The sequence below is a fragment of the Miscanthus floridulus genome, chromosome 4, assembly GCF_019320115.1.
Source record: "Miscanthus floridulus cultivar M001 chromosome 4, ASM1932011v1, whole genome shotgun sequence".
Classification (NCBI taxonomy): Eukaryota; Viridiplantae; Streptophyta; class Magnoliopsida; order Poales; family Poaceae; genus Miscanthus; species Miscanthus floridulus.
Window position 1 is genome coordinate 119,694,409 of NC_089583.1, and position 8,919 is coordinate 119,703,327.

Genomic DNA, 8,919 nt, shown 5'->3' on the forward strand with positions numbered 1-8,919 from the left:
AGGCGTTGCCCTAGAGCTTCCATCTTGTGGAAGAGCCTTGGGAAGTTTGTGTCACCCTTCGATTTCTTAGTGGAAAGCTCAAGTGTCCTTTGTGGTCGCTTTGAGAGAGGCAAGGAGGTGGAAAAGACTCCGACCTTAGTGGTCACCTCAACAACGAGGACGTAGGAGCTCCTTTGTGGGGTTGCCGAACCTCGGGATAAATTCTTGTGTCCCGCGTGCTTGTTGTTGTTGTGATTGCTTGAGATTACTTGTATGTGTTTGCCTCCTTGTCTCCAAAATCTCCATTTTAGGGTTTGGACTCGATCTACGGTTTGGAGGCTTTACGGCGTCAAGGGAGTGACCCAACATCTTCACCAAACCACTAGGAAGTGAGGTTGTAAGTTTATTTATCCGCAAAGTTAAATTTGGCACTGCTTTTGTAGTTCACGTAGGCGTCGGAACTGCTGACGTTTGCGCCGGAACTTCTGACAACGTCGGGAGTTCCGACCCAAACGTCGGGACTTCCGACAGTGGCTGACAGATTTGAACTTAGCATTTGCAGTAAATTTTAGATACGCCTATTCACCCCCCCTCTAGGCATTGTTAGATCCTTTCAGACACAGAACAATTGAATTTTTCTGTCATTATATTTCCGTGTGTATTTTCTGAGAATACACCATCAGAAAAATATTTTTCTGACGGTATTCGTATTTTTCTGTGTGTTTTCGCACATACAGAAGAATGCGAGTTTTCTGTAGTGGGCCGGGCTTATTTTGCTCATGTATACTAGCTAGAATCTTGCATTGGTACGAAAACACTCGTAGACACGTCTACAGCACTACAATATGTATAATTATCTATTTTTTGCTATCCTACCAATTCTCTAATTCTAATTCTTGAATGGGTTACATACAAAATAATTTCTTTTTATGTCACGAGAGGATAATGAAGCAAGTAAGATATTTCTGGAACTGTCGTGTACTTGGGCCGGCACGACGCGAAGGCATGTACTCAGCTAGTTTGATTTAGGTGACTTTAGAAATTGATTTATTTCTAGAGGTAGTATATATATAATATAATTATGGAGTATATACTTAACTGCTACTGTAGGAGGAGTAATAATAAGGAGTAAGGACTAAGGTGGGAGCACCGAACTTGGCCAAAAGCCGGCCAGGTAAAAACCTTCCATGCATATGCATGTGCCCAGGTCACAGCACAGGTCAGGACAAAATTCTAGCTAGAACCAGCTGGTAGTACGTGACAGTATCCTGGTACGCGTTCATACGTCATATGTGTAGTAGTACGAACGTACGTACGTGCTTGTGCTGGGCTACATCCGTACTCCGTACATGCTACAGCTTGTCAGGAGAGCAAGCAAGGCTCCCGATTGGATTTCAGATAAGAGAGCAAAGTGAATCGGGATGGATTAGCGCAGGAGGAGATCAGCAATGCAATTGAACAACAAGGCGTGTCGGGTACAGCCTTTTGATTCCAGGTAACAGTACCACGTGCAGGCCACATGTTATGCTCCAGCAACCAGCGTGCAGGAGAGTGCCACACTACTGGAATTGCTTGTTCTATAGCTTAGCGAGCTACTAAATTTGAAGTATGTTTGGTAGAATTCTCAGAACATCTTTCAGGCTAAATTTAGACGAAGCTCTGTTAAAAAAGCTTTTTTTTTTTACTGAGAAGTGATTTTATGCTGATTTCCTATTTCACGCACAGTCACTATATAGGTATATAGTTTATCCTAGCAAGTCATAGGGAAACATTTTCAGTTAGACAATTAACTTCTATAGAGAATTTATAGCAGCTTAAAAGAGGTTAAATATAATGGTCTACGAAATAAAGGAAAGTAGAAACTTCCTTGCTCCAGACGTATTTATGGAGTAGTAGTGACCAAAAGAACCAAACCAACTAACCAAAACGAGCTTTCTTGTGATGAGTTCATGTTTGGACACTGGCTCTTCTCTTATCAGCCCAGGCACAACGACGCAATTATCAAGGGCGCGCTCTACCACTGAGCTAATAGCCCGTCGCGCGGGCCTCCCAAAGGGAGGCCTGCTACGCCAAAAGCGAGAAAAACTCCGTCCCTTTCCTTTTGACATCCCATGTCGCCACACGGGGGGACATGGGGACGTCAAAAAGGGGATCCTATCAATCAACAACATGATGCAATGCACTGACAGACAAGTTTATATTGGACCATATCACGAGTTTATATTTTGCTTTATATATATTTTGCAATCGTCAAAAAAATAACTCCGGGAGCCAACTGAATGCATGCAATGCAGAGAGACGACGGATCAGAGTTTCCAATGCAGAGAACATGCATGGAACTTATACATACAACATATTCGCTTGTTGGTTTCAGCCAGGGCTTATCAGCCAGTCAACAGTGTTTTTCCCTCACAACAAACCCAGCACCAGCCAGACTTATCAATCCAAAAACCAACCAGCGAACATACATACAATTTGTTCGAAAGGCGACTCTTCCATCGTTTTAAGGTCAGATTAAGGATCTGTTGCTAGCCGGCCAGTAGTACTAGGATCCAAATCGAATTATTTTTTTCGGACCTGTTCAAACCATTGATTGTTGCATGCATTTACCATGTGCATTTGTTCTTGTTCCCTTCATTTGTATTTTCTATTCTATTCTCTTAAAAAGGGAAAAACATTTTGTTACTATTCCTACACAAGTTGACATCCATTTCATGATACATGTACGGAGTACAACTTATCGTGTATTCGTGTGCGCAAGAAAAAGAAAATATATAAGAAGGCATGTATGTGAGCATCTGCTTTTGTACTTTGTTTTACAAAAAGAAGAAGAATTGGGTGGAAAATATATAAAAACTATAATTACTCTAAAGTTTTTTGTTCATGCCATTGATCTAATATCATGTATTTGAGATGTAAATAATCGCATTAGAGACATGCTTTGCTTTTTATTTCAAGAACACGAGCTCGTTTAAATGATAGAAATCAAATGATCAACACACCATCTAGACATGAACTTATAGCCATCCATCACAATTTCCAAACCCATTTGTATAATTCAAAAGGAATTTAGTAATAACAAATAAAAATATGGTACAGGGAAGTTGTCAGCACCTTTCTCAAATATCAAAAAGGAAAAGAGTGAAGTTAGCTAGCACATGCCGACGTTCACATGCAAAAATAGAAAATGGTCAGGTTTCACATGCCGAAAAGAAAGATAGCGAAAAAGGTCACAAACACAACTACGACATGGAACACCATCTTATACAAGCTGTATGTATCCTGCAAAAAAACAAACATGACATGTTTTGAATCGTCTCAAAACTCTGCATAAAAAGATCAAAAAACCAAACTTGAGAGCTAAACTCCACCTGGTTCCAAGCTGCAAGGACGGGTGGCCGCAGCGGATCCACCTGGGCCATCCAGATTGCCACAGCCGCACTGGGTTGTCGGACAGCAGATCACCCGCTGCTAACCCTTAGAACACCGCGCACCGGAACGGGCCAATCCCCGCCAGCCACGTGCCCACCCCGCCAGCACCCCGTTCTCTTTAAATACTCGCAGGCAGGCCAACCGAAATCCGAAAGAGCTTCGCGCGAAACCATCCGAGGCCTCCAGATTTCCAAGCCGCCTGCCGCCATTCGCGCGACGGTTCGTTCCGCCGCGGCCGCCGCTCCGTCGTCTCTGTTGAATCTTCCCTCGCCGAACTTTCCGCGGCTTCCTCGGGATTCTTCTTCGCGGCGGCGCACGAGGCGGAGAAAGAAAAGCGTCGATTTTTGTTTTTGTTTTTTTCCTTTTCCTTTTTCTCCTCCGCGCGCGCTGTCGAGCTCTCTTCCGTTCAGATTCTCCGGTCGCGGCCAGCGTCGTCTATCTCCGGCCGTGGGACTTTTCCTGGGTTGTTTGGGCGGCCAAAATTAGCCATTCCCTTGCGGTAAGTTAAGGCCGGCCGGGCTCGGCTAAACTTCGCGTCTTCTCCGCGGCCGCGCGCGGGGGGAGCGAGGGGGATTGGATTCTTCTTCCGGCCGACCCTCTGCCTGCCGGGGCCCGGAACCGGATTGGAGGAGGGCGGGCGGCATGGGGCTCGGCGTGGTGTCGGAGCTGGTGCGGCTGGGCGTGCTGAGCTCGACCTCCGACCACGCGTCGGTGGTGTCCATCAACCTGTTCATCGCGCTGCTCTGCGCCTGCATCGTCCTCGGCCACCTCCTGGAGGAGAACCGCTGGGTCAACGAGTCCATCACCGCACTCATCATCGTAAGCACGCACGCTTCCTTCCCTTCTCCATCGATGCTGCTTCAGCTCCTGCTCGAATGCCGCCGATGCTCATTATAATGTCTGCTTTTGCTTGTCCGGCCGGCTTGGCGGCGACAGGGGCTGTGCACCGGCGTCGTGATTCTGCTGACCACCAAGGGGAAGAGCTCGCACATCCTCGTCTTCAGCGAGGACCTCTTCTTCATCTATCTCCTCCCTCCCATCATCTTCAATGCCGGGTAAGCCAAAGGACGACGGCCATTGCTTCCTGGCACATGCTTGCTGAATTCTGGTTTTGTTTGTGGAAGCAGTTACTTGTATATTTATGAGGTTATTAAGGTTTCCTGGGAATCTCTCTCTGTGTGTGCCCACAGTAGACATGATTGAGTGGAGTGTTGCAGGCTGGTAGCAGGTTTCGATCTTGTTTTTTCTTCTGGGCCTAGCCGTCCATCTTACGAATGTCTGGTTCATATACTTGCATGTCGTAAGCAATTTTTTATTCCCCTTTCTGTATTGGTAGGTAAACATGGCTCTCTGTTCTGTCGTCGCTCTGGAATACGTAGCTTACTTGCCAGCTGCAGCTGCTGATTGGAATTCTTGACCCTTGCTTGATGCTAGCGAGACATTGAAAAAAAAAAGTTTTTTTACTACTGAAACCGTGAAACGGTAGAATATCTATGACTGTGCAATAGGACCTCTTGGTTGATACCATTTTATGGGTCAGTATTCAGTGCTAATCATCTGACAACATGAGGGACCACGAAGGAGTGGTCCTGTTGCTTAGGAGTCCTTATCTGATCAGTTTCTGAAACAACCCAAAGCCATGGTAGTATGAACTTGCTGGAGGCTGCGGCATTTAAACCTTGCTCTGAAAGTTACTGATGTAGGACTGAGGTTGAAGGGATGCTGTGAATTGTGTGACTCCTTAAGCAGAAACTGAAGGGTCTTTTGAGTCCATAGTGCCAATCCCTTCTAGTTTGATAGTTCTTTACAGCTTACCTCAGCTTTCCAGTTCTTATACGTATACTCAAGATTGTCACAATATTTTCTCACCAGGTTCCAGGTGAAGAAGAAACAGTTCTTCCGGAATTTCATGACAATCACATTATTTGGTGCTGTTGGGACAATGATATCCTTCTTCACAATCTCTCTTGGTATGTTGTTTCCAAGCATTATCCTTAATTCTTCCCTTGTGATTTTTGTACTGAGTTGATTTGTAAAACCTGTAAAAAAGTTGGTCATTAAGTGGTAGGCTTTTGTGTTGTGCTGTTCCACTATGCACTTCCACCTTTTGGACATATCTGATGTCTGCCACCCAATACTATATTTCAGGTGCAATAGCGATATTCAGCAGAATGAACATTGGAACGTTGGATGTCGGGGATTTTCTCGGTAAGCCATCATTGTGACTTCCACATGATGCACTCCCTATAAATAATGGTGTCACCATGTGGAGCCTCATCCCTTTCTGATCTGTCATAATTGCAGCTATTGGAGCTATCTTTTCTGCAACAGATTCTGTCTGCACACTGCAGGTTTGTTGTTGGAACAATCTCATGATCCCTTCATTTTGAAATAGTATCTTTTTCTTAATGAAATTGAAATAGTATCTTGACTCTTGAGAGGAACGTGGTCCTCACATAGTAAATTATTGTACTTGTCATCATTTTGTCAAAACAGGTCCTCCATCAGGATGAGACGCCCCTTTTGTACAGTCTTGTGTTCGGTGAAGGAGTTGTGAACGATGCCACGTCTGTTGTGCTCTTCAATGCACTCCAGAACTTCGATCTTAACCACATCGATGTAGCCGTTGTGCTGAAGTTCTTGGGAAATTTCTGTTATTTATTCTTGTCGAGCACCTTACTTGGAGTGTTTGTAAGTCTGATACTCTCATTTATATACTGTATAACTATCTTGATTGGATCAGTCAACAGTCAAAATTAATGTTCTTTATACCTTTGGCAGACTGGATTGCTCAGTGCCTACATAATTAAGAAGTTATATATAGGAAGGTGAGTCAAACTTAGAAACGCTTACTAGTCAACGATTTTATACATTTTGAAAACATCAACGATATGTTTTCTAAGTATTAACTTGGCTGCTTGCTGTGCTGATTTCAGGCATTCCACTGACCGTGAGGTTGCGCTTATGATGCTCATGGCTTACCTCTCATATATGCTGGCCGAGGTGCACCTCTGATCAGATGTGGCATGGAAATTCACATTTGTTGTCTTATTTTGTTAACTTACTTTATTTATATGGCATTTGCAGTTGCTAGATCTGAGTGGTATTCTTACTGTATTCTTCTGCGGTATTGTGATGTCGCATTACACTTGGCATAATGTGACAGAGAGCTCAAGAGTTACAACCAAGTAATTATTCCTTGTTATTTTCACTAGTAATGTTCCTCTTTTATTTAATAAATGAATGCTGACTGAATTTCTTTTGACCTTTTCATCCACTTAGGCATGCCTTTGCAACTTTGTCCTTTATTGCTGAGATTTTCTCTTCCTATATGTTGGAATGGATGCCCTCGATATCGAGAAGTGGGAATTTGCCAGTGACAGGTCATATACACGGACTTTTCACATGTAGTTCGATACCTAACTTTAATATATAACTTTCTGTTTGCAAAGACTGAAATTTCTTTGTTCCCATTTTCAGCCCGGGCAAATCCATTGGCATAAGCCTCGATTTTGCTAGGATTGGTTCTGGTGGGGAGAGCTGCATTTGTTTTCCCATTGTCGTTTTTGTCCAACTTGACAAAGAAGTCTCCATTGGAAAGAATAACATTGAGACAACAAGTGAGTAATTGCTGCATAATTACATCATCTTTCATCTTTTTTTTAAGGATCATCTAATTTGGCTAACTGAATCCTTCGATAGATTGTAATATGGTGGGCCGGACTGATGAGAGGCGCCGTGTCCATTGCTCTTGCTTACAACAAGGTTTGTGTTCTTTGCCTTGTCTAACTTTGCACCTGCTCCCTCAAGAAGGATCTCCCAGTTTCTTCTCTAAGTTTAACTCTTCCTCTTGCAACTGCAGTTCACAAGATCTGGACACACTCAGCTGCACGGCAATGCGATAATGATCACCAGCACAATCACTGTCGTTCTATTTAGCACTATGGTGAGTCATCCTGTTCCGATATTCCTCTGATGCAATGTGTCAGCTTATCATGTAGCATGCCCTGACGAATCTGCATTCTCGCCCAAATAATGGATGCCCACCAGTCACCATTGCCCTAACCCAAAAGGCTCCAAGTCGATTGTCACATTACACTAGTCACCGTCAGGTGTCATGGGATTAAATGTAGAAGTTTGTAGTGGCAAACAGGACCTTATCCTTTCTAAATAGATTACTGACAGGACCATGTATTGTTCCGAGAACTCAATCCGGTCCCTCATCCTGTCTGAAGGGATCACCCTACCCTACTTTCATTGACTTTGTCCACATTAGCATGGCTTTCAAAATAGCTGAACAGAAACCTTTTAGGATTACTATACATGCCATGTAGAGTTATACATGTACTACAGTCACCAGATCATTTTTACCAACTTGACAATCTGAATGTTTCTGACATTTTGCAACGATCATCAGGTTTTTGGGATGATGACGAAGCCATTGATCCGGCTGCTGCTCCCTGCCTCGAGCAACACCGTCCCCTCCGAGCCGTCGTCACCCAAGTCCCTGCATCTCCCCTCTCCTGACGAGCATGCAGGGCTCCGACCTCGAGACGGCCGGCGCACGGATTGTCAGGCCGTCCAGCCTCCGGATGCTCCTCAGCGAGACGAACCACACGGTGCACTACTACTGGCGCAAGTTTCGATGACGCGCTGATGCGGCCCATGTTTGGCGGCCGCGGGTTCGTGCCCTTCTCTCCCCGGAATCGCCCACTGAGCAGAGCGTCCATGCCGGAACGGTGGAACACTGCCACAAGGAAACAAGCGTTTGACACCAAGAGACGAAGAAGACGTTGGTCTTGGTGAGTGGAGTTTTGGCTGATATGGTCAGATGATGATGTTTTTGTTTGTCGACAACTTCTGATGACGCGTTAGCAATGGCGAGGAGGGGTCAATTGGTTATGAAGAAGAGTAACCCTGGTAACTGGGGGTATTGAGTTTGTGTATGACAAGGCTGTAAAATTTTGTAGATAAAAACACCCATTTGTATTGTATCTTCTTATTGTATGTAAGCTAGCAGGCCTGTACAACTACTCGTTTTGTCTGGATGGCCGAAATTCTGGCAAACACTGCGTTGCCGTGGTGTCGACGTCGACCTGATCCAAGCATGGTCTCGGGTGGCTAGGAGATGGGCAGGTGGCCACCTCCTTGTACTTCTTCTCTGGTTTTGAAATGGGCTTGGTGTGTAAAATGAGTGTTTTTGAAATGGAAGCTGACCTATGGCCCATTACGGTTCTGAGTTCTACAATTCTTGCAAGTGTGTTTTTTTTTTTCTTTTCAAAAGGATAAAAAGAAAGAGCTTGCCACAAGTTTATTAGATGATAGAAAATAAAAAGAAAAGCGTACAGATCGCAAGACCAGCCCGACCAACACCCCAGCTAATTTCCAGCGTGTGTAAAGTGGCAGTGGCATGCCTTAAAAAAGTAGTTTCCATAATATGTAAGTTTCTTCGTTTAAGCTATGTATTTTGTACAGATATTGTTAGCCAAAGCTAAAAAATAAAAGTTT

At 44.3% G+C, this 8,919-nt stretch overlaps 1 pseudogene; it reads left to right on the forward strand.

Annotated features, from left to right (window-relative positions):
• Positions 1-3,547: 3,547 nt before the first annotated feature.
• Positions 3,548-8,106, forward strand: LOC136550553 (sodium/hydrogen exchanger 1-like; annotated as a pseudogene).
• The last annotated feature ends 813 nt before the right edge of the window (positions 8,107-8,919 follow it).